The sequence below is a fragment of the Protopterus annectens genome, chromosome 12.part0, assembly GCF_019279795.1.
Source record: "Protopterus annectens isolate FY-2018-M chromosome 12.part0, PAN1.0, whole genome shotgun sequence".
NCBI classification, from domain to species: domain Eukaryota; kingdom Metazoa; phylum Chordata; order Ceratodontiformes; family Protopteridae; genus Protopterus; species Protopterus annectens.
In genome coordinates, this window is record NC_056746.1 from 229,846,297 (window position 1) to 229,873,522 (window position 27,226).

At 39.6% G+C, this 27,226-nt stretch overlaps 1 protein-coding gene across 1 annotated transcript in view; it reads right to left on the minus strand.

Annotated features, from left to right (window-relative positions):
- The window catches only part of TELO2 (telomere maintenance 2), a 1,490,787-nt gene that overhangs the window by 1,399,225 nt on the left and 64,336 nt on the right, over nucleotides 1-27,226 (minus strand). The gene's annotated exons all lie outside the window — the stretch shown is intronic.

A 27,226-nucleotide genomic window follows, 5' to 3' on the forward strand; every position in this document is an offset into this window, starting at 1 on the left:
TCAAAACGTAAATAAAATATATTAAGTCATAAAACAGAGGGACTCAGGGAAATAGAGAACGTTTACTAGCACTTTTCCCATCCCTGTAGTGTTGCACCACTTCATATGCTACTCTAAATTTGATCATTACAGAGCACACCAAACGAAATACAGGCAAAAAAAAAAATAAACATTTTTAACAGCCTACATTCCTCTATTTCATATTAAGAGTAAAAAAAAGAAAACAGTGACCAAATACATATGTCCCAAAACAGTGATATAACAACGTGAGACTCAAATCATTAACTGAATTTGCTGTTAAACTAACCATTCTTCTTCTTCTTTCGGCTTTTTCCCTGTTAGGGGTCGCCACAGCGGATCATCTGTCCGCTCATGATTAGCAGTGGAGTTTTACGGTGTCGAGTTGCCAGCCCAGCGCCCAACCTTCCACAGAAGGCACACTTACACGCATGCACTCACATATTAACAGCAAACACAAAACGTACCATCTTCACTCCAACAAAATATCTGCAGCTTCCACTGAAATGAAAAGCAAACGCACTTGGCAGGAAAGCCAAGCATATCAGCATGGCATATCTTTCACACTACAGCATTAATGGCAAAGCAAAGGCGTTCTGAATTTAAACTTCTCTCCTCATAGCTATATGCCACAGGTTTATTTCCTGCATCCCAAACAATTTAACACACACTGACTTCTGCAGCCAAATTAGGACCATTCAGTTCTAGTAATTTTTAGTCAATACTCAAATTAGGCTGCAAAAAAAACTCATATCTATTTATTTATTTATTTTACATTTTACAACTAGTGCTTCCTCCTTGGTCACTGTTACTGAAGGACTTTATCAAAGATCATTTCACCCACTATAGTGCATCACTGGCATCTGCCTGTCATTAAGTGGATTATAACAGATTTTGACACATTTTAGATTCAACTAACAAAATGTGATGGGATGTGGTCCAAACAGCCCATAAAAGCATACAACCTAGTATGACTTTTAGAGTTGCAAGAAAAGGAGTGTAAGAACGACACAATACATTCTAGCATTTACAGTGCAAAGCCAATAGACAGATCTGTGAGAAGCTGATATTTCAGTAGTGGACTTCACAATTAGTCTACATCCTCCTTCCACTGAGCTCTTCTACTAACACCATTATCCGGAGCTACCCAGATTAACAGCACCATGGTAGAGAATGTTCTAAACCTTCTCCAAGAATCCTGCAGCAAACAATCTTCCTACATCCTCCACCCCAAATCAAGCTTCATCGTACTTTATCCTACAGCTAGGACATAGCTTCATGTCTACTAATTTGCTGCAACAACAAGAATGCAGACCTAAAAAGCAATTTTGAAAAGCATGCAGGGGTTCAAGAAAGAGCTTAAAATTAAGAAGCGAGTTTGCTAAAGTACTGGCTACAGGAACTCAGACATCATGCAGCAACTCAGCAGCAAAAACAGCTTCTCAAATTTATTAAAGACTTAAGAAAGGCACTGAAATATGCAGAAAGTGTACATACACTGCCTCTCTTCTATTCTGCAACCCAACCCTGGTGAGAGACCTCAAAATAGAACAAGTGAAAGCTGTCTAGTTTAAAAGTCCTATTCACTTGCCAAAACCGTATCATGATATCAGGATCTTGTCAAGTGAGATAAAAATGTATGCAATGACAAGTAGCTCTATAAAATGTTAAGGGTTATTCAACATAATGTTGGATCTCTGAAAAGAAATATGGCTGCTGGAGCACACAGGACAAATACCACAAGCATGAATGGACCACTCCGCACACCAAATTTCCCAAGCTACCATTTCCATAACATAGACCATCTAGAAGGATTCAGTTCTGGACCATCTAAATGAAAGGAAAAAAAAAAGCAAAAGAAAAGAAAGCATGTTTCTTCCTGAAGCGACACTTCTCATAGATCCTGTGTTATTGCGAGTATGCATGACTTATTTATCTGATATCAAACAGCACTGGTTGCAAAAACGGGACCGAGCTCCAGGTTTGGACTTCCCTAGTGGCTACCCTATGAAAGCATTCCTTTGACAGCAGTGGTCCCAAAGATCTAAACCCAGATGATTTGCAGAATTGTTTAAAGATGACCAAATAACAGCTTCATGAATGTCACTGTGAAGACTGGGGAAAGCTGCCAGCCTAGTCAAATAGAATTTGATACATAATTGTATCATTTGTATATATAAATGTAAAATACAGGCTTGTGTTCTTAACTGTAAAATGTGAACTACAGGATTGTTGCAACATTGCCATCTGCTGTAAGGAAAACCAAGCCAAGCATTTCAAATGTTCTTTGAAGTTACACTTATCTAAATGGTGGTGCCGAAGCGACTGGCTGAACACATTCTTTCTACTGTCTTAACTTAAGGAATGACTGCTGGAGAGTACATGTGAAATGTCTTTTATTGTTGTAGTTTCCTGAACAGGTGTTAGATTGCTAAATAATGCAGTTTTTTGGCGTGGGAACTCCAGACTAACTGTGAAAATGATGTAATGTGTATACTGGGAAAACTTAAGTGTCAAAATGATGTAATCTGGGAGGGCCTTAGCACAGCTGTTTGTTATGGAGTTTAAAAACTATTGCTGAGAGGGAGAGACTGTACGCATTTTTGTCTTGGACCATCAACCCCAGCACTGCTTATGCTCTCTCTTTTTTTTTTCTTTACTCCAAAGTTTTTTTTATTTATTTTTCAGTAACAATCATTTAAACAACAAATTATGATAAAACTATGTACAAATTTTACAAAGGCCTCAGGCACTGTATGAAATGTTATAGATATCAAGAAGGGTACAATATTCATTCATTCATTCATACTTTCAAAGTGACTAATTTGATGGAGATAGATCTAAATTCAATGACTGAATAAGGGATAAAACTTTTGCCCAGGGGTGGTTAGTCCATTTTCTGGGATATATTCTTGCTTCTTTAACTTTTATTTCCATCGACGCTACTTCAACCAAGAGGGTCTTGAAGTATTGTAAGGTTGGAATGGGGGGGGACTTCCATCTTCTTGTAATACATTTTTTGGCTGCTGCTAGGATTGCCCAAAGAAGACACTTATTTTGTTATTCAATACAATAGATTCATTTACATTCAGAAAAATTAACGGTTTTGATGATATAAAGGAATCAGTAAAGATGAATTGGAGAAAATTTTCAATATCATTCCAAAATGTCTTAATGTGTGAACAATCATAAAAGATGAGAGACCAATCGGCCTTGCATTTTAAAGAGCATCTCCAACACATCATCCTGCTCCGTGGAGTTAAATTTAGCAATCTTATTAGGCGTGTAAAAACCTCTATGCAAAAATTTCCAGGAGAAAACTTTCCACATTTGTATGTTAGAGGTTAATTTAAGAGAATGTAAAATATTTGATTTATTCGTAGAAGTTAGGGACAATGTGCAGTCTTTAGTAACAAAATCCCAAAATCTCTGATTAGGAGTAGTCTTATAAGTAATAATAATTTTATAAATTTTTGAAATTACATTTTTCCAATTAAATTCACTATGTAGTATTTCATTCATAAGAGTTATGCATTTAGGTGGAGAGTTAAAGGAAGAACTCTGTATTGTTCTGCACAAATCTTGAGTGAATGGAAACAGACTATTGAGAACTAGCCAGTCTGATGATGGTAGATCATATTCTTTGATCAGAATTTGTGTATCTATGGTAACTAAATTCTTTGTGCAGTGAAACCAGCATGTAATTTTTTTCCTTTCCCAATAGCTGAGTGTATCTAGACTAATATTATCGAAAAAGTTTTTTGTAGCTTTAAAAGGGAATAAAAGCTGGATCCACATTTTAATGTCAATATTTTTATTTACAAAGCTTCTAATCTAAAGGACTTATATATATGATTTAAATAATCTAGGTTAGTAAATTTAATAGTATTATATTGTATATTAATACAAAGTACATACCAAAGTTTGTTACTTAATTTGCTTAATTGTATTTTTTTTATTAGTTTATTTTCATTTAGGATAATACTTGTATGCAGCGTTTTCCAAGCCGAAGAATATTGGGGTCTATCCAATTTAATATTGTTTTTAGATGAGAGGCTTTGATATAGGATTCTAAATCTGGGAAATTTATTCCTGCAAGCTCCCATGGTCTGATATGATTGGTTAGAGCTATTCTATGCTTTTTGGGGTACCATAAAAAAGTTAATAGCATTTTGTTTATTTCTTTTAAAAGTCTTTTACTGGGTAATACAGATATGTAAAAGAGCTATGCAATTTATTTTTGGCAATAAGATCATTTTAATTAATTGTAATCTATCTTCAAATTTTAGATGCAATTTATTCCATTGCTCTATGAGAGTTTTTAGCGAGTTTATAATGTTTTTATAGTTTGTGTTTAAAGTTAGGTCTATATTTTCACATAGGTCAATCCCTAGATACTTCAAAGAAGAAACATGTTTCCCAATTACTTCATTAGAAGTTAAATTAGTATTATCATTAGAATTTTTTTATTTAAGAGCATATGATTAGATATAGAGCTGCTCATTTTAAGGCCAGAAATATAGTAAAATTCTTTGACTAGTGTATCTGATTCTTGTAAGGATTCTTCGGAATTTATTAAAGTAAGCAAGATATCATCTGCAAATAACATTATCTTGGATTTAAATTGATTATTTATATTTAGGCCTATAATTTTAGGATTTGACTGAATTGCCAAAGAAAGGGGTTCTACTGCTAAATCGAATAAAACTGGAGACATTGGGCATCCCTATTTGGTATCTTTAGTAATTTTAATTGATTCTGATGTAAATGGACCTAATTTTTCTAGAATTTTAAAAAGATAATTCCAGTTTAATGAGTCAAAGACCTTCTCAATATCAAGAGTGACTATAAGAGCCTCTTGTTTGTCTCTATTTAGGATATCTATAGTAGTTATAATTCTTTGGATATTATCTTGGGTATGTCTATTATAAATAAATCCCGTTTGGTCTTCTGAGATGAGATGAGTTAATGATTTCTTAAATCTGTTAACTAGTATAGACATTAATAGTTTGTAATCATTGTTAATCTAAGAAATTGGTCTATATGATTTGCATAAATGGGAGTCTTTATTTTCTTTTAATATGGGAGTAATTAGTGAGCATCTCCACGAGGGTGGAATTGTACCTTGTAAATAAGATTCATTTAGGGCTTTGTGTAAGAGTGATATAGCAAAGGGTGGCAGAAGCTTATATACTTCATTAATAATACCATCTATACCCAGTGATTTATTATTTTTGCTTTCTTGAATTTTCCCTTTAATTTCCTTTAGAGAGATTTGTTTCTGAATCTCATTAATCAAAGTCTCTGATAGATTCTTAAATTCCGAGAAGTTCAAGCTATGCTCTGAGAATTCATGTTGAATATATTTGTTTTTGTACTGTTCCGAGAAGTGATACTTAAAGGCATCCAAGATATCACCAATATCAGAAACGTTTTTATTATTTCTCCCTTCATGGAGTACACTCACAATATTATTTTCAATGGAATTTCTTTTCACTCTCATTGTTAAATTACACATATATTTTAGAGATGCAAAGAAAATTTAATTTTAATTTTTCTAGGGCCAAGTTGGTTTTAAGAGTTAAAATGTCATTATACTTTTTAAGGATTCAATTTCTTTTTTTTTGTGTGGAATGGTTCTAGTATTATCTTTATTAATTGATATAATTTGTGTTTGTATATTAGATAGTTCCGACTCCCATTCCTTCATTTTATTATTAAACTATGCGATAATTTTGCCATATAAATAGGCTTTCAATGAATCCCAAAGTATTACTACATTTACTTTACTGGTTAAGTTTGTATCTACGAAAAATTCTATCTCTGTATCAAGCCAAGGTTTGAACTGTTTCAATTTAGTAATATATGCTGGTATTCTTTTAGTGAAAGATAGTTTTTTAAAAGCTGTTTGAAGATTAAGTGCATTGTGATCAGACATAGGGCATGGGACTATTGTAAAGCATGATATTTTTTATTTTTAGATCTTGGGATATAAATACTTTATCAATTCTGGTTCGAGTCCTGTATCTAAAATCACAGTGGGAAAATTCTAATGAATTATCATTTCTAAGATAAAATAAATCAAATAACTGTAAGTTATCTACCCATTTTTTTTAAGATGTTTCCCTATAGGAGTAATACAAAAAGGTCTCTTGTTAGTAGTTTCTGAGTCATTCAGCAAACAATTAAAGTCACCTCCTAAAATCAAACTACCTTTAGAATTGTTAGTGATGAGTTCAAAGTGTTTTTTTTATTGTTGTTAACCTATTCCCAGAAACCAATAGACATTGACCAGTGTCCAAATTCTATTTCTAAATTTTAACATTATAATTGATAAAAGTCCTTCCTTATCTTCATAATTATACAAAATTTGAGGAGAAATAACGCTTTTCCTCCACAGTGTTAGAACACCTCTGGTCTTTTTGGTGTATGAGTTGGATAGTTTTAGGCATTCGTTCGGGTTCCAGCTAAAACTATCATTTATTTTGAAGTGGGTTTCTTGTAAAAATATTACTTGTGCTTTATTTAATTTCAAGTATTTTAACAGGTTGAGTCTTTTCCCTGGATTATTTAATCCATTAACGTTTAATGAAAGAAAAATCAAATCCATCTTATTTATTCAATGTTTTAGAGTATAATAGGTGTGATAACAAAGTAGTCATAATATTTAGGTTTTGCGTACCCTTCTTGGAAAGGTTATACTTTAGCGATGAGGTGCCGATTCCCAATATAAAATACAATTTAATATTAGACTGAGGCCTAAAAAAAGAAAAAAATATTTAAAGTTAAATGTTTAACAATCAGTAAATCCATTAACTGACATGGAATATAAAACATTCCTAATCTTACAGGGAAAAAAATCCAGTCAGATTAACCATCACTTCCAATTTTTTGGAATAAGTTTGCCCAACTTGAGGCTCCGGAGTATGTATTTTGTGAAATTCTATAGATTAATTGATATCAGCGAACAACAATATATTGATGCAATATATAGTTTGATTATATATAGTACAACTAAATTTCACTAATAAGCCTTTGACTGATTAAAAATATACATATCCTCACTACTGTATGAATTATTATAGAAGCAAAGAATTTACAATTTGATAATGAGAATGTATAGGTGATATTTATCAATTAAGGTCTCAAAGAGCATCTGAATACGTAAAATTTCCAATAATTTAAAGATAGGTAAACGTAACAGTGTTAACCAGGATAAATCAGTACAGTAGTAGATCAGCATTTAAAGTATTTATAGTAACAGATATTACATGTAACTAATTGCTAAAGCATTTCTCTCACTATGAGGTGTTATGTGACTGTCACTCCTCTATATAGTAATTTCACATATTTCCCCATACTGCTACTAGTTAGTAACAATATTACAATAGTATAATCATAAGCAGAACATATGAAATGGGATGTGTATTTACAAATGATGATGGTTGACAGAGGAGATACTGTTCAAGCAATTCCTATCTATCATAAACTCAGTAAGTTCATATAACCAAGGAAAGAGTCCAACAATAATTAATAAATATAAAATTACTTTCTAACAAACTATGCAAGGTTTTATATAAAGAAGCATGTCTTAATATTTCACCAACAATTGAACAGTCTTCACTATTGTAAGGTAAAACTTGGTAGAGTCAACCATTTCAACATATTTAAATGCAGAGTCATTACTTTTTTGTACGTGTATATTTACTTCTTTCCTCTTTATTTCCTCTTTCTATTTCTCTTTCAACCTTCTTTTAATGAAAAGAAACATTTGCTATATAATCCTTAGCATTGTCATTACATTCCTTATGTATTGAGTTAAACATCTGAGCACTGCACAGTGAGTCCCTGTTACTACATAGTTAATCTTCAGCTTTTTGCTCAGGTCAGACTTGGTGACCTAGTTAATTGCAATAGCACTGTGTTTGTATATAAACTTTGTTTTTATCATAATAGTTGTTTTCTTTTATATATATATATATATATATATATATATATATATATATATATATATATACACACACACACATACATACATACATGTTCATATTCTTATGTATCCTTATACATATGAGCACATATCATTACGCACATATATGTTGATTTACATTCTCAGAATTAATTTTGTCAGTAACCAAGAGAGCCTTTGTGTGTGAAAGAAAAGTTTGAGAATGGAATTAAAGGAAAATTCCCCTTCTTAATTGTTATTGTAGTTATCAGACAATCTCTCGTAACACATCTCATATACTGATAAGTATATTAGAGTCTATATTGCAGATATTATTGTGTGTACGTAATAAGGTAGACTCATTTTCATTTAACTCTTATTTCAATAAATGTTCAAAGAGTTCTAAAATCACATATCTAGCTAGACATCTATCTTTTTCCCCCACTATTGTATATGAGGACAACATTCCAATAGTAATAATCCTCTAGGGCTTTAACAATTTGAAATTAGCTTAACTTCTTTATATACCAACTGCAGGATGGAGATTAACTGTAATATCACTAAGCATGGTTAAGCAGAAATTTATTAATATCTTGGATATTTGTGCCTTATGGGCCAACCCCTATAACTGTTATATTGTGTATTTCCTCAATGGCCACACTGTAAGGTACAGCATAGTTGTACCACATGAAGCAGATATATCAAATCTAAACTGAAAGAGCCCGAGTCCAAATGTGAAATGACGGTACTAGAAAATGATTTTATACACTCCCTATGACTGTCCTTACTGTTTTACCCACTGGGAGATTTTAAACAGGAACAGTTTAGATGTATTAGAGCCAATTGTAACTAAATATTTATACTATATTCTACTAACTTGTCACCAGATTATTATGACAGCTCTTGATCACAAACTGAGGTCTTAGTACAGAGCTTTTAAGATTTCTGAGTCATCAGAACCTGTTTAAACATATATTAGTTCCTGTCCGCTATGATGTACAATGTATGGGCTCATATCTGTAACTTACACCCTGCCCTAGAACCCCTTAATAGGTATGAATTAATAACAAATGCCTGATTTGCTTTCCTCCTTGCGCTAACATATTCTTTATTGAGGAAATAACCGAATGTCACTCAACCATGGAGGGGACGTGCAGGCTTCGCACAGGGGGTACTCCAACCGGGGGGTTGAACGGGAGAGCCTCTTGCTGTGGGGCAACAACGGTATAGTCTAGAATGATATAGTAAAATCCTAGATCAATAAATCAAAAAAAGTTAACATGACTAACTAAAGTGGTTATGACAACTGTGAAAAATGAACCATGAACATCAGATAAAGTAATCTTTGTTGAGTATATCCATCTGTGTTAATTAAGAAAAGACCTGAATCAGCTTATGCTTATTTTTGCATCTAAGTACAGTACTGCTTTTGACTATATCATAATCTCCTTTAGTACAGAACTCCACCATTCACAACCCGATTGTAACATGAGCATAACATCTCAACAGATGCTGTTCCATCCTGAGGATGCCACATAGATAATACAACTGATATACTGTGAAATCCTGTGAATTTGTACATATATTAAGCATGTCTGGCACCCTGATCACTGCTGTGCACAAATGAATAGGCAAGGAGGAAAGCACTGCTTATGCTCTTTATGTATGTAAGTAGAATTGTAGCACTGTGCTTTCTCTTAAGAATAGCTAAAGATTAGAAAGTTAGATTGTGTTTTTCTTTGACATCAGACCTGTCCTACTGTATTCCTTTATGTTTCTGTGTGATCTCTGAACTCTTAAGATATTTCTGTGGTGTTGTAGTATTGTCATTTTTTTAATTATTTATTATTAAATATTTTAAAACCTTTACCTGTGGCTGGTTTGTGTAGAGATAAGTAGGCTCTCGAGTACATTGCATATTTATAGAGTTTATTGTAATAAGCCACTCTAATAAGCCTTAGACTGAATAGTCACATTACCAATTGGATAATAATATTGCACAGTAATAATTGGACACCCTTTTAAGGGCCTTTGGGTAGCTGATTATTATTAAGCTGGTGGTGGCAGTAATTACTACCGTATAGTCTGGGTAAAGGGGCACAGCTAGAGAATCTGTGTCAGTCTTTCCCAGGAGCGTCTGTGAAGTTGTATAAATACTTATCTCAAAGTATGGGTATGTGTCAGCTACCTGGGCAGGGACACGAGGCACTGGTTGGACAGAGAGGGTACTAGAGGTTAGGTTGCCAGCTAGGCTGAGATCTGGATCCTATAGCTGTGCCAGTGGAGAGTCTTATTGGGGACCTGGAGAGCAAGGGAGCAACAAGCCCCAAACTGACTGTGATCTCTGTGTGCACTTAAGGGAAATTGTACTTTACTGTGTGTATTTGTTATCCTTTCCTCTTCTATGAGACTACCTCCCTGGTGTTAGTGGTGAGGAGTGAGGCTCCTTATTTGCTGGGCCAGGGCATGGTCATCACATATCTGGTGGCAGTGGTTGGGATAAGATATCCTCACATATCTGGTGGCAGTGGTTGGGATAATATATCCTCACATATCTGTTTGCCAGTGGGGGGATATCCACATCACATATTAATTAGCTGACAAATACTAATTGGCTTGTAGTGGTGTGGGTAGAGTGAATCCTGTAGCTTATGTACAGTGATCTCTGAAGGTGCTTTGTACTCTAAATCAGCCACGCAGTTTATACTCAAGAGTTCAGATCACAATTGTTTTATTTCTTTTGTTAGCTTCGTTGATCAGGGTGAGCAGGCAGCATGTCAGCAAAGGAGTATGGAAAGCTGACAAGGAGCCAGCTGGTGGACATGTGCCAGGCTAGGGGACTGGTGCATGCAGACCTGACTGCAGCCCTGGTTACAGCTGCATCAGGAAACAGCATCCAGGAGGGCAATCAGACTGGCAGTGGAGATGCAATATCCTCAGAAAATAGACAGCTCAACCTTTCTGCAAAGGACAATCAGACTGGCAGTGGAGATACAATGTCCTCGGAGAATGGACAGCTCAACCTTTCTGCAGTGGACTTAAAAATCCAGCTGGAGCTAAAAAGAGACTTGAGTTGGAGGCCAGGCATTTGGAGATAGAAGCCGAAGAAAAGGAGCATCAGAGGAAGCATGAGAGGGAAATGCTGATTCTTCGCCAGAGTCATGGAGGTAATGGGGAAGGGAGTAACTGGACCCCAGAAGCACAACAGGTCAGTAAATTTCTTCCGCAATTTAAAGAGGGGGATAATTTTGATAGTTTCATTCACATGTTCGAAAGGGTTTGCAAACAGTATAGTGTTGACAAAGGCTCTGGGTACGGTTCCTGACCCCTTACTCCATGGGAAAGCTGCAACTTGTATATCACAAATGCCTGACTCTGTTTTGATTATACTGTTGTAAAGAAACGTCTGTTAGAATGTTTTAAGCTAACACCTGAAATGTACAGGAAAAAGTTTTGTGAGCATAAACGCAAGGCAGATGAAAATGTATGTGAACAAGTTGCTGAACTGAGCACTTATTTTCATAGCTGGGTGAGTGGATGTCAGGTCACCACTTTTAAAGGGCTGGTAGACATTTGTCTAGGGAACAAGCCTTTAACATTTTACCTGAGGACATGAGGATCTGGTTAGCTAATAGACAATGTGCTACTTCAGATTAGTTGGGGAAGAAGGGAGACCTACACCTGGCCAGCAGGGCAGCCCTGCACAGGAAGGGGACCCCCAGTACTGCTCATGGGTCTAAAGGAACCCATGGTGGGCAGCACAGACTGCTCCAGCAGAATCCACCAGTGGCAGGGGTAGCCACTAGTCCAGGTACACATCCAGGAGCTAGGGGCGAATGTTTTGAATGCAACCAGTGGGGCCATCTGGCATACAGGTGTCTACAGAGGCAAAGTGGGGAACCAAAGGTGAGGGAGCCAGTAAGTGGCAAAGACAAAATGCCAATAGTGGGTTGTCTTGAGACAACTGGGGCATGGAACTACCATCCTGCAGATGTCCTGAGAGGGAAGGATTTGGATGAGGCAGTACCATGTACTTATGAAGTTATTCGCAGTGAGGCTAGGAGACAAGCATGTGGGTCTGGTAGCCTGGGGGAGACCTAGACAGACTGCATACTTGCAGCCAGGACTGCTGAGGTGGTTACTTAAGGGAGGGAGCTACACTGTAGCAGTGAGACTGAAGGTGAGCCACAGCTGCTTGTGGGTACTGATGTTTCCTTAGACAGGGTAACTGCAAAGGTAGAGGTGAGTAGTAGTACCCAGGCTGACAGTGAGGCACCACTGTCAGAGGATGCCAGACTTCCTGTCGAAGGGGCGCTGGGAAGGGTTACAAGGAGGGAGTTGAGAGAGGCTCAGCTCTCGGACCCTACATTGCAAGGCCTGAGGCAGCCAGATTCTCAAGGGAAGGGGGAATCTGTACAGTGGGACAAAGGGTTACTATACAGAGAGTGGACCCCTGAGGAAGGGCTAGAAGGTGAGAGCATACAGCAGTTGGTAGTGCCTAGAGCCTGCCATCTGGCGCATCTAGCCGTAGCCCAGGATATCCCCTTTGCAGGTCACATAGGCATAAAATGTACAAAGAGGCGCATTATGCAAAACATCTATTGGCCTGGAATTTCCAGAGATGCAGCAGAGTACTGCAGGACCTGTGAGCAGTGCCAAAAGATAGGCAAGGCAGGAGACAAGGTGAGAGCTCCTTTGATGCCTTTGCCTGTGATTGAGGAGCCATTTCAGAGGGTAGCTATGGATATTGTGGGTCCTCTGAGTACCCCATGTTCCACAGGGAAAAAGTATATCATAGTGGTAGTGGATTATGCTACACGATACCCTGAGGCAGTGGCTTTGTCCTCCATTGAGACAGAGAAGGTGGCAAATGCTTTGTTAGAGAATTTCAGCAGGTTAGGTTTCCTAAAAGAAATACTGTCTGACCAAGGTGCCAATTTCATGTCAGACCTGCTGGCTTGTCTGTGGAAGTCCTGTGGGGTGAAGCACATGAAGACCACCCCCTACCATCCCCAGACTAATGGCCTTGTTGAGAGGTTAAACTCTACAATCAAGTCCAAGCTACGGGCATTTGCAGATCAGTTTAAGAGGGAGTGGGACAAATATTTGCCCCATCTGTTGCTTGCTTACAGAGAGAATCCCCAGGAATCCACAGGTTTTTCAACCTTTGAGTTGCTGTTTGGGCATAGGGTGAGGGAACCTCTAGATTTAATTTGAGATGAGTGGGAAGGTGAGTGTGAGTCTCACAAGGAGTCTGTTGTGGCATATGTCCTAAACCTCAGGACAAGGCTCAGGGAACTCATGGGCTCGGCCCAGGAGAAGCTGGCAGAAGCCCAACAACAGAAAAAGGTATGGTGTGACAGGAATACTCGAGCTAGAGAATATGCTGTGGGGCAGCAGGTAATGGTTCTCATTCCTGTCAGACAAAACAAGCTGCAAGCAGCTTGGGAGGGACCTTATAAGGCTGTAAGAAAGGTAAGTGATGTTAACTATATATAGTGGAAGTGCTAGGCAGATGGTAGGAGCACAAAGTGTACCATATTAATATGATGAAACCTTACCATGATAAGGAGGCCCTTGCACTGAGCATTTGCAGTGGATTGCAGGAGTCTGAGGGAGATCTGGGGACTGATCTCATCAGTGAGGCTCGGGCCGACACCTTGGTGGAGGGGGTAGCAAAATCCCAGCAGCTATCTCCTACCCAGGTTCGAGAAATCCGAGCAGTGTTGCAGGAATTTGGGGTCATGTTCACTGGGAAACCAGGGTGCACCCACCTGGTGCAGCACCACGTGGATACAGGACCCCAAAGGCCCATTAGGTAGGCCCCTTATAGGGTGCCTGAGAGAGTCAAACAGACTCTGGGGGTGGAGGTACAGGAGATGTTGGAACTAGGGGTGATTCAAGAGTCCAACATCCCTGGGCCTCACCAGTGGTGGTGGTGCAAAGAAGTATGGCAGCACCAGGTTCTGTGTGGATTACAGGAAATTAAATAGTCACACAGAGTCAGATGCTTACCCCATGCCTAGGACAGATGAGGCCCTAGAGCAGCTGGGTGGGGCTAAGTATCTTACAACCATTGATTTTACCAAGCATTACTGGCAGATGCCCTTCACTCCCAGTGCGAGAGAGAAGTCAGGCTGTGTGACTCCTTTTGGCTTGTATGAGTTCACAAAGATGCTCTTTGGGATGAAGAATGCCCCAGCGACTTTCCAGAGGCTGGTGAATAATATCCTAGCAGGAGCAGGAGGGTTTGCCCTTGCTTACCTAGATGATATTGCCATCTACATCCATTCCTGGCAAGAGCACCTTCAGCATGTCAGGGAGGTGCTGGGCAGACTACAGAGGGCAGGATTGGCCATTAAGCCAAGTAAATGTCAGGTGGGTATGGCAGAGGTCTCCTACCTAGGACATAGAGTAGGGAGTGGTAAGATAAGGCCAGAACCTGCCAAAGTGGAAGTTATTCAGGCATGGCCTGCACCTGTTACTAAAAAGCAGGTGAGGGCATTCTTAGGGACAGCAGGGTACTACCGAAAGTTTGTCCCTGGTTATAGTACCATAGCTGCTCCCCTCACAGACCGGACAAGGAAGAACAGGCCAGATAAGGTAGTGTGGACCCCAGCATGTGAGCAGGCATTTCAGAAGCTTAAAGAAGCTTTGGGAGGACCCCCTGTGTAAGCCAGCCCAGGTTACAGCAAAGAATTTGTTGTGCAAGTAGATGCTTCGAACCATGGGGTGGGGGCTGTACTTAGCCAGACTTCTTCAGAAGGGGGTAGAGCACCCAGTGGTTTATCTCAGTCATAGGCTCCAACCCAGGGAGGAATGCTATGCACCTGTAGAAAAGGAATGTCTAGCTATAGTGTGGGGGCATTGCAGAAACTTCAGCCTCATCTGTATGGAAGAAAATCACTGTAAATGACAGATCACAACCCTCTAATATGGTTAAACAGAGCCAGTCAGCAAAATGCCAAGTTGCTAAGATGGAGCCTGGGGTTGCAAGCATATGATATGTCAGTGCAGCACTGCAGTGGGATTAGCAATGCCAATGCAGATGGGCTCTCAAGACAGGGAATGGGTGAGGTACCCACAGATAGACCTAACCCTCTCAAGCGTCGTTTCTCAAGGGTCACTTGAAAAACTAGCTTGAGTTCTCCAGGGGGGAAGAGATGTGAAGATTGGGGAAAGCTGGGCGAAGGCTGCCAGCCTAGTCAAATAGAATTTGATACATATTCTATCATTTGCATATATAAATGTAAAATACAGGCTTGTGTTCCTAAATGAAAGAAAACACTGTAAAATGTGACCTTCAAGATTGTTGCAACATTGCCATCTGCTGTAAGGAAAGCCAAGCCAAGCATTTCAAATGTTCTTTGAAGTTACAATTATCTAAATGGTGGTGCCGAATCGACTGGCTTAACACATTCTTTCTATTGTCTTAACTTAAGGAATGACTGCTGGAGTGTACATGTGCAATTTCTTTTATTGTTGCAGTTTCCTGAGCAGGTGTTAGATTGCTAAATAATGCAGTTTGTTGGCCTGGGAACTCCAAACTAAGTGTCAAAATGATGTAATGTGTATACTGGGAAAACCTAAGTGTCAAAATGATGTAATCTGGGAGGGCCTTAGCAGAGCTGTTTGTAAGAGAGTTTAAAAACTATTGTTAAGAGAAAGACTGTAAGCATTTTTGTCTTGGACCATCAACCCCAGCACTACTTATGCTCTTTATGTATGCAAGAAGAATTGTAGCACTATACTTTCTCTTAAGAATAGCTAAAGATTAGAAAGTTAGATTAAGTGTTTTTCTGACATCAGACCTGTCCTACTGTATTACTTTACATTTCTGTGTGATCTCTGAACTCTTAGATATTTCTGTGGTGTTGTAGTATTGTCTTGTTTTTTTAATTATTTATTATTAAATATTTTAAAACCTTTACCTGTGGCTGGTTTGTGTAGAGATAAGTAGGCTCTAGAGTACATTGCATATTTACAGAGTTTATTGTAATAAGCCACTCTAATAAGCCTTAGACTGAATAGTCATATTACCAATTGGATAATAATATTGCACAGTAATAATTGGACACCCTTTTAAGGGCCTTTGAGTAGCTGATAACTATTAAGCTGGTGGTGGTAGTAATTACTACCATATAGTCTGGGTAAAGGGGCACAGCTAGAGAATCTGTGTCAGTCTTTCCCAGGAGTGTCTGTGAAGTTGTATAATTACTTATCTCAATGTGTAGGTGTGTGTCAGCTACCTGGGCAGGGACATGAAGCACTGGTTGGACAGAGAGGGTACCGGAGGTTAGCTTGCCAGCTAGTCTGAGATCTGGACCCTATAGCTGTGCCAGTGGGGAGTCTTATTGGGGACCTGGAGAGCAAGGGAGCAACCAGTCCTAGACTGACTGTGATCTCTGTGTGCACTTAAGGGAAATTGTACTTTACTGTGTGTATTTGTTATCCTTTCCTCTTCTATGAGATGACCTCCCTGATGTTAGTGGTGAGGACTGAGGCTCCTTGATTGCTGGGTCAGGGCATGGTCGTCACAGTCATCTAAGGAAGGATTACATAATGAAGACAGGCAGACATTGAAGCTGTCCTGGTATAATGTGCTACAGGACATCGCTGCCTTATTTCCCCACAGTTTACAAAACAGAAAATCAAGTTAAACATTCACTTAGAAACGCATTGTTTAATAATCCTATCTTAGTGGCATTTGGCAAACTGCTCATCTCTCCTTAGGCTTTTCATTCAGTCTGCAAAGTACCAAGTTGACACATACATACAATGTTTGAGATGGCCTACCTGATTAGAATATTGTACAAAGATGATCAGTTGATGGACAGGCTGGCTCAGGTTTGTTTTCATAGCTACCTATCATGTTAAAGTTGGTGTTAAAGATAATCCTCTTGTAATGTAATACTGCCCAATGTCAGAAAACAGAGAACCCTGAAACTTCAACATCCTCCTAGCACAGTTACTACAATCAGGATTAACATCTTCCACAACAAGAATTTAATATCCAACACAGCTGCAGATTCAAGCTAAGAAAAGAAGCTTATCCAGTAATGTCCAAAGCTGAAAAAAATTCTGACAGAAGAATTAAGGAAGGTGGCACTAAGGATGTTATAAATACCACCTTGCGTCTCCCCTGAAAAAAGTGATCCTTAGGTTTGCTTGCCTGCGACAAATAAAGGCTTGTTGCTTTGGAACATTACCTGGGTTTTAAGACCAATACAATATTTTATTTTTTTTCTCAACACTCGTGGTTATGAGGTTGGAACTAAACAGATTCCTGTGCTTGTTCATCTTTTTTTTTTTCACTCTGATCAAAGGCCACCAGCCTAATGGACTAGCCTGGTCAATGAAGGATCAATAAAAATAAAGTTCTGCAGCCCACTAGAGTAGCCAAGTATTTTGAATTCTGGCTTATGTGAGAAACTGAAACTGCTAAAATGTGAGCCAAGAAAAACTAAGTCCTGAATCAAGTAACTGAGAAAGGTACTAAAAGTCAAGAGAGGCAGCAGTGGAAAAGGAGTCTAAATTCTTCATGGAAACCCAAATAGAAAAGCTCTTCCATTTGTCTTTGCATGTCTTACATACAGAGGATTTTAGGGAGGAGACAATCACAGAGACCAATCTCTCAGACAATCCCTCAGATCTGGTAACTAACAAAAGTAAAGCAGCCATTAGCTTCACAGAATACAGGTCTAACTGAATTTTTGAAGCAAGATGAGTTATTACATGCTTGCAAAAGGGATGTCAAACTACAGGAGCTTGCAGAGAGCTCAGGAACCAAATATGTCTGGAGTGCTAAGCTGCCATCAGAACTGTTGATTTCTTGGCTTTGTAGAGGAACTGTGTCATAAGCACTGCCGGCTTTAGGCATCAGCAAACCCTGTGAATGCTGGGGCCCCCTGTTTTGGGACTGGGGGGCCCAACCACACCAAGTTATCTTATCCTGATACTCTCCAACAAGTCTGCCAAACCAACAAAAGCTAGTACAGCAATCTTGTATACTTAATAAACCAGGTGAGTAATAACTCTTATTTATATCTCCTTTAAAATTCAAAGATATTTCTGGTTATAGTAACAGTATTTTATCAAGTAACAGGCATCACAATTCCACTAAATTTTACCAATGACAAAGTGCCCCTGGCTTAGTTAAACCCTGATGTTGGATATTTTCTCTGCTAAAACTAACCACATAGCCAGCCCTGGAATACTCGTGGCTGTAGGGGACCCCCCCCCCAATTATCCTTGACTGCATGGGGACCCCACAAAAGCTGCTGCTGGTTGGGGAATAATGAGGAAGAAAAGTGGATTAATTTCCTAATTATGCTCTTTAACCTAAACAGGGTTGTGATATGGCCCTGTTAGGATACAGCTGACATTGAACATGAGCAAGGTAATCACTACAGAGATCGGTAGACCAGAGTGTGACTTATCTCAGTGAAAACTTTGGATTTTAAGAGGAGCTGATGCTGCTGATCTTCAGGGATGGGGTTTTCTCTTTCAGGGAGTTTTATAAATACTGGCAGAATACCAGATACTATAACTCAAATTCTTTACTCATGAATTCAATGCAATGTCAAAGATAATAGAATAAAGACTCTGAATCAGGAACACATTTTAAATATTACTCTAATTCACTTAATAAGTTAAAAGAATAACACCTTTTGCATCAACATGCATTTCTGGACAGTAAGTATAAAACTCCAATGTCTGGATTTATTGACAGTTTGTAATCCTGAATGATTTACCAACAAACAAATAAAATTTTCCACAAGGACAAAGCAACAGTGACAAGTATACATTACTCCTCAATGAGGTAAATAAAAGTGACTTACCCTGATGTAAACAGCAGTCATTTATCTGGTGTGGCAGTACCAGTGTTACACAATGTACTACTATTTGATGAAGCAAGTACAAAACTAGTACTGCTATGGCGTGTGTGTGTGTGTGTGTGTGTGTGTGTGTGTGTGTGTGTCTATGTAAAATATCACTCATTTTTAACGTTGCACACACCCAATAATGCCAAGACAGATATACTATTCTTCTGGTATCGGTAAAAATGTACCCAACAAGTAATTATATTTCAAAAGTAAGGCATAAAATACATCCCAGAAGATTCAGACACTTAGATCTTCTCTGGGTCTGGTAGTCCCCAGTCTCCAAACTGTATAAACGGATGCAGGGGGGCTCACTTAGTCATCCTTAACTCTGTGTGTGTGGGGGTCACAAAACCTGCTGCTGGTTGGGGAAGAATGAGGAGAAAAAGAACACATCAATTTTCTGATTAATCTCGAACCTAAATAGTACAGTGATATGACCCTTTCAGGATGAAGCTGATAATAGCCTTTTTTCAACTGCACCCATTCTAAAGCCAGTCCTGTTCAGATATGAGAGTTCAGAAAGCAGCTATAAGTTAGGGGGGGGGCTGTGGATTGTCTGGCTATTAATTCTTTAATGTTCATCACAATCAAAACTTAGAGGGGTACACATGAGGTCATTATAGCTTGTGTTTGAGCTGAGGATAGTGTGGTCATTGTTTCTTTTACTTTTCTCACAGACCTCAGAGGTGTACAAAGAAGGTTACTATGGATTGTGTAAAGGAGCAACAAATTAAAATATATTACTCAAATCACTATTTTTCACTTTCTTCACAATCACACATCAGGCACATATATACAGGTGGCTGCCTTTGAAGGTTAAGGGTGAGGAGGTACGGTATGTATATGTATATCAGCAGTCACTGAAATATATGACTAAGGCAATTTGAACCTCTGCTTTTATCCCAGTCTAACACCAGAGGGATGCACTGGCAGTGGCTGTCTTATGTTGGGGGTTAGGAAGACAGGCAATATTCCTAGATAAGACCTATACAACTCCATAACAACTGGCTTGTTAGTTTATTGTGAGCTACTATTTTGCCAGCTTTGAACAGTAAGTCTTGGGCACAACTTATGTCTTCCTTGAAAGAATAAAAATAAGACTGAAATTCGTTTCTTTCTCATGATTTTTGTTTAAGCCACTATTGGATTAAAAGGCGAAGAAAATGCAATCTGTACACCTAAGGGCCCAGGTTTATTTGAGTTATTTCCTAATAATAATTACTGTGCTGTCTTGGTCAGAAAAGGTGTGTTGAAAGGATGCAAGAAAAACAGCAACAGTAAATTTCATTCCTTAATCATAATATGTACTTCAGAGAATATAAAAAGTTTTGACTTCTTGAAGGAGATGAAGAGCAGGGCAAAATGAGAGAAAAGGAAGAAAAAAGTAATGTGCATGGTATGGGGAGTCCAAGAAAGGGGTGAATCAGAGGGGAGGACTGGTATACGTGTATGTGTGTGTGTTTGTGTAATATATGTATCTATATCATACTTTTTTACATATTACTTCTTTACTGTATAATATGAGTGAGTTATTTATTCTTATTTTTAACTTTGCTGTTGCTTTAGCATGGACGTCAAGCGAAAGCATAATATGTGGAAACTTTTTTTGTTAAAGGAAATTGGGTACTTGGGGGGTTAAATGTATTTAACAATTTAGAGAGTGTAATTTGTCCAATTAATTAATACTTAGGTTCATAGGTTGATACTAGGCTATATGCCCTAGGGCATTTATCAGCCTAGCCAGAGTGTGTTTGGCTTTCGCCACCCCTTAAAAATGGGTTTTACTGTGCCCTTTTTAGGTTAGTTTACTGTGCCTCTGTCTAGTAGTGACACAGAAGTGATCCCCGGGGTGAACCTATGATCTCCCATCCACTCAAGATTTCTCTTGAAGAGAGTCAGCGAGGGGCTCTGCCTGATATGGACTGGGATTCTATTCCAGAGTGCTGGGAGCCTCTGGGTCACAAATCTAACTCTCCAGCATGTCCTATTAATTTCTGTGTTGAAATTCAAGTCCCTTGAGCGCGTAGCTCTAGTGGATTTGGATTTTTTGAGGTGGAGCATGTCCATTAATTCTGGGTTGGACATGGCTTTATACGTCAGGCACAGATCGCCTCTAAGCAGGCGGTATGCAACTGAGTAGAGCTGGAGTTTCTTTAACCTGGCAGCATAGGTCATCTGTTTGAGACCCTTGATCCTCTTGGTGAGGTACTTTTGTGGTCTTTCCAGTTGCTGCAGGTGTCGGGTAAGGTACATCCCAAACGGGGAATTGTATTCAATTATGGGCCTGATGAGGGATGAGTAAAGGGCCACAATGACCTCCCTTGATCTAGATGTGAACTCTTTCGTGATAAGGTGGGCTATATAGTAGGTCATTCTAACCACTTTGGCAACGTGGTTGTCAAAAGAGAGATTACTATCAACTTGGGTTCCCAGGTCCCTAATTACTTACTCCGTACTTAATGGATTACCGCCTATGTGGTAGTTTGTGGGCACTTTGTTTTTCCTAAAGGGGATGACTATACACTTCTTGGCGTTTAGTTTTAGGCCATGGCTTTGGCACCAGTTGTCCGTCTCTGTGAGACCCTTCTGAAGGATGCCTGTGTCAGCTGGAGTGTCTATTATGGCACCCAGTTTGCAGTCGTCCGCGAACTTGGTCAGCCATAGTCCTCCCATGTTAGCCTGTACCTCAAAAAATATATACCGAACAAGAGCGGTCCCAGGACTGAGCCCTGTGGGACGCCACTTGTAACAGGTTTAGAGTCTGACATGGCTCCCACAATTCTGACCATGTGGGTTCTGTCCGTGAGCCACTTTGCAACCCATCTTATGACATAGGGGTTAATATTTAGGCTGGAGAGCCTATCTATGATGCCAGAGTGGGGTATGGTGTCGAAGGCTTTTGCAAGGTCCAGGTAGGCTGTGTGGACTACCTTCCCTTCATCTATGGCCTTGGTGACTGTTTCGAAGAAGTCTACCAGGTTCAAGAGGCAGGATCTGCCCTTAACAAAGCCGAATTGTGTAGGATCTAGCGTCTGTAGTTCCCCAATGTCTTTATGAGTTCCATGATGATCCACTCCATAGCTTTGCAGACCAGGCTAGTCAGGCTTATGGGGCGATAGTTCCACTTTGTGGAGTGGGACCACTGTTGCTGTACGCCATTACCTGGGTACATATCCTATAGTAAGGCTGAGATTGAACAGTAACCTAATATGAGGTTTTAGATCTTCTTGGAGCTCATGTAGGACGCAGCCCGGGACACCATCCGGTCCCATTGATGCTGTGTTTTTTGCTTTGGAGAGGGCAGATCTCACCTGAGCATCTGAGATGACAGGGAGACAACTCTCTGCTGGAATAGATATTTGCTCTTTTGGGGGGGAGGGGGAAGAAGTTTGCACTGAACCTATCCGCCAGGATGTTGGCAATGTCTGTGGGTTCAGTGTATTTTGTGTCATTTTGGACTAGCTCCGAACATATCTGGGAGTTGCCACCCAGGTTTCGAACATAACCAAAGAAGGCCTTGTGGTTTCTTTAGTGTCTTGTGCAATTTTTCTCTCGAAGCTGGCCTTGGAAGATTTTATGAGGGACCGTAGTTTTTTGCTAGTACTGATTAGTGATGCTTTCTTATCGAGGGATTTTGTTCTATCCTGCAGTAGCTTTCTACTTTTCTTGTATAGCTTATTTATGGCAGTGGTCCACCAGACAGGACACCTGCCTTTGGAGGATTGGGTCTTGGTTTTTATTAGGGATTGTATGATCCATGCATTCCTGAAGATGTCCATAGAATGCATTTATAGAGGATTCTGCAGTTTGGGCCGTAGTTTCCACTGGCCCAGGGGCTTTGAGGGAATTCACCTCGGTTTTGAGAAGTGTGAAATTAGCCTTGGAGAAGTTTTTGACTGTGGTTTTCTGGGGTGGTGGTGGGATCGGGATGTGGATGTCCAGCGAGATTAATTTGTGGTCTGATCTTACCAATGAGGGGTGTACCTCTGGTGCAGAGCATACAGCCCCCATGTTTGTGATGATCAGGTCCAGAATGTTTTCCCCTCTTGTAGGCATGGTGACCAGTTGTTCCATAGCATTTGAGTTTATAAATTCTAGGAACCTCTGGGCTAGGCTGTTGGGGCTTAAGTAGTGCTCCCAGTCTATGTTTGGGTAGTTGAAGTCACCCAATATAAAGGTGTTTGGAGAGATCTTCATATTCTCCAATGTTCTCAGGAAAGCCACGTGAGGTTCCAGAGTCTGGGATGGTGGTCTGTAGCAGGCTACAAACTGAAAGGCAGTTTTGCCCACTGTTAGTTGCACATGGATGGTTTCCAATGCTTCGTGCAGTGCCACTAACCTGGAGGTGTGGGTATCCTTGATGAATATGGATACTCCCCCCTCCTTTTGTGGTTCGGTCCGAGTTTTGGGGCCGAAAAGCATGGTATGAGGTATAACCTGGTAGTGCTGGGTTGCTCTCGGGAGCCTTGAACCAGGTCTCTGTTACTGCACAGACATCAATATTTTCCATATTTGAGGAGAGCTTTGAGTGCTTGCATTTTGAGGTTTAGACTTCTGGCGTTGAGTAGCATTACCCTTAGTTTATTTTTCCTTGTTTGTCTATGGAGGTGGGTTTGTCTTTTGAGCCATGCCTAAAAAAAGGCACTATGGGGGTGGCAAGAGCCTTTGCCAGTATCCGAAAGCCCAGAGTTGACAGGTGCAAGCCGTCCCTAGCGAAGCAACGTGGCTTGTCGAGCATGTCAACCCAGGCTGACAGACGCTGGATCCCCTTTGAATGACACCAGAACTTTAGCCAATTGTTAAAATTGATAATTTTTTCTTTATACTGTGGCATCATTTTTGGTGCGGGTAAGATGCTGCTCAAGGTCAGGGTCATACCTGTCTGGGCTACATTATCTGAGAGCTCCTCTATGTCTCTTTTCATGTAGTCCAGGGAGGTATGGCTCAGGTCATTCACACCAGCATGGGCAATGACCGAGTCATATTTGTACTTGCTCTGTAGTGACCTGAGTGCTTGTGTTATGTGGCGGATCCTGGCGCCTGACAGGCAGCTCACGTGACCTTCTTGTTCAGCCTGGTGAGTGGGACGTCAGTGTGCCTGACAATAGAGTCACCTATTACAAGTGTATCAGTTGTGTTGTTTGGCCTTAAGGGCTGTGACTGTTTGGCACACTGATTTTGTGAAGTATGTGCTTTACTTTTTTTGTTTTGTGGTAGAGGTTGCTTGGATGTCTGCTTTGGAGGTCTCTGCTGCTTAGGCAGATATGTATTTACAGCCTCCGAGTATGTTTTAGTGTGTTTATGTGTTTGGTTTGATGATGTGGTAGGTCTATGTGCGACTGGATTTGTGGTGTGCATGGTTGCCTTCTTCTCCTGACTGGCTGCGCCAGTACTGCATTGAGAGAGCTTAGCCTCCAGTTTGGCTATATGGTTGCATCTCTCGCATATATTAGTACTTGTTGGGAGGAGAGGGTTGTCTGTGCACATGAGGCAGTTGTAACATTGCCTCAGGATTCCCAGATTCACCAGTTGGACTGGAGAGGAAACTAGCAACTGACCTTTGGACATGCCGGTATAGTATAAGTAACTCCTTTATGGCTGACAAAAAGGACCAATTGGGGACGAGTACTCCAAGGGAGTATATGAGGAGGTAGTGCTATTAGTTTATTAGTGCTAACTTATATAATTGCTTGTAAGAGCAAATGCTAGGTTAAATGAGTCTTTACTTGAGAGATAGAGCAGATCTAAGGGAAAAAGTGAAGAGCAGACTTTGTGAAGCCAAGAATGGTTTAAGCCTGGTTAAGCGGCGCAGCCTGATGCTGCACTGTGCGCAAAACCGCGCCAAAGCGGGTTTTTATACAGGGAACTTAAAAGAGCTAGAAATTAGCCCAAAATGGCTAATAAACTACAAGATTATTGTGCTGAGGTCACCCCTCCAGGGACAGATAGGCTGCTCAAAGCTCCCCACTCCCACTGGTGAACAAAGAAGCGTCCTTCTACCTAAGTAAGGAAATGGGCAACACAGGAACCATTCTAAAGTCCAGAATACAGCAATGCCTGTATTAGGGACTATTCTAGGTCAGGAAAGGCGGGAAACAAGGATTTTTTTTTGTTTTTTTTTCTTTTTTAACAAACAGCAGAAAAGGTACAGTAGAATCTTAACACAGGCTAGCGCACTTGAGTGAGCAGCCTCAACAGTTAAATTCAAACAAACAAACTTTTAAAAGTGTAGGTATTAAAAATCACAAAAAACAAGCTTAAAACAGGCAAGAGAGCAGATTAAACTCGCTTTTCGGTGAGGAAAGATGGTCGCACAGGTAATAGCAGTAAAATATACTTAAATCTTGGAAGCAGTCACTCTTTTCGTTTCTCTGCTGCTAGCACCACTCTGCAGGACCACGAGGAGCTGTCGCTGAGTAGGAACTAATTGCTATATAAATGTTATTGGCGCTGTTTTACACCGACTCTGATGAAGCCCAACTCTGGGTGAAAGCGCTCAGTCAGTTTGATTGTTTAATTAAAGCTGGTGTTCCTTCCTGCCAACTGATCTGAGTTTTTTTTATTAGTTTTCAGTATTTCTTTTGTATAGCAGTTCTTTGCGGGTTAATTTGCTTGGTGAGTTGCACCAGCTTTTCTTTTGAGCTGAAAAGCTGTTCGTTCTTATTGCTAATCCATCTGAGCTGTAATAGCTCTTTACAGGCACTTTCTGCTACACCAGCGTGTGTTTGGTTTGTGTTACTGGATAGCTATATTGGCTTCTGGTTGGAGCTGAAAAGCGGATCATTTTCTTTATTAATTCGTTTCAGCTGAATAGCTCCTAAAATTTACTTGTGGTGGGTGCACAAGTTGAACAAACTTGATAAAGCATTTAATAGCTCAATACACAGAGCTATCAAGACAAATGGTTTCATTGCTACAAGCCAACAGCTCCAGTAACGTTTGTGACAACAGTAACGTTACTATTACTAGCTCCTCTGGTTGGAGCTGAAAAGCGGATCATTTTCTTTATTAATTCGTTTCAGCTGAATAGCTCCTAAAATTTACTTGCGGTGGGTGCACAAGTTGAACAAACTTGATAAAGCATTTAAAAGCTCAATACACAGAGCTATCAAGACAAATGGTTTCATTGCTACAAACCAACAGCTCCAGTAACATTTGTGACAACAGTAACGTTACTATTACTAGCTCCCAAGCTGAATTATTGACAATACACACCACCAGGTTCCAGCGGCTTTGGTTTAACAAGGGCTGATGGCAGCAGGATTAATGGAGAGAGAACAAGGTCAGTAATGTCTGAAAGAGGTGTTAAGTCAGGAACTTGTGTTACCGGACTTGGAAACACTTCTTGCACCCCCAGTTTTATGTAATGGTTCTTCTTTGGAGCAAAACATAAACTTTGGGAATTCCAATTCACAGCTACAATTGTTTGAAAAGCTTACTAGGAAGTTTAAATCACTGCAAATGGATAATGCCTTCCTGGAATGCTCTACTGAATTAAACCAGGTGCCAAGGGGACTTAGAGTGTTCAAGTTACCTATGGGTACACATGAAAATACAGAAGTATACCAGGATTTGTTGGTGTTATTTGATCGAACAGGTATGGATTTAATGCAGATAATTATCCACGATAATACTGTTAAATTATCGAAGTTAAAAAAATTAAGTGTTGACTTATAATCACAGCATTTTTAATGACTTGTTTCAGATTAATAAGGCACGTTTTGACAAAATTCTGTTTGATGTGGATAAATTTGTTAAAACGGGGCTGGAAAAGAAACAAAAGAAAATTGTCAGAGACACTCTTGAATATAAAGAAAAAAGAGCTTACCCTTCTTCACGAAGGGGTGATAATATGAGTAGAGACAGTGTGAACAATGAGAGAAATGGGGCTCTCAATGAGGAACTGCAGGTTGTGCAGATACCTGTGAGAATTCAGAAACTTTTTTAGACAATCAACCATCATTAAGGCGCTCGGACTGGTTAAGGAACTGAGAGCAGTATCAGAATTTTGCAGACACGAGACCCCCGAGAGGACAAAATTTCCAACAAAGGGGGAGATGGGGGGGCCCCACGTCAACAGAGGTACAACAACTGGCACAACCAGCAGGTGAATTACAAGAACTAGATTTGAGTTCACGTTTTTGCGATGATCTTCACAGTGTGGAGTCTGCATTTGACATGTTTTCTATTCACAATAATGATTATTATGATGATGTTGAACATACTGACATTATGAGTATTGCTAAGATTTTTCAGCAACATGATGATAATGATTTTAAGATTTACAACTATTCTAACTTTAGGATTTCTGAACATCATGTTAGTCTTTTTAAAAGAGGGTTTTCCTTTATTCCTAATTTCAGATATGAGATTG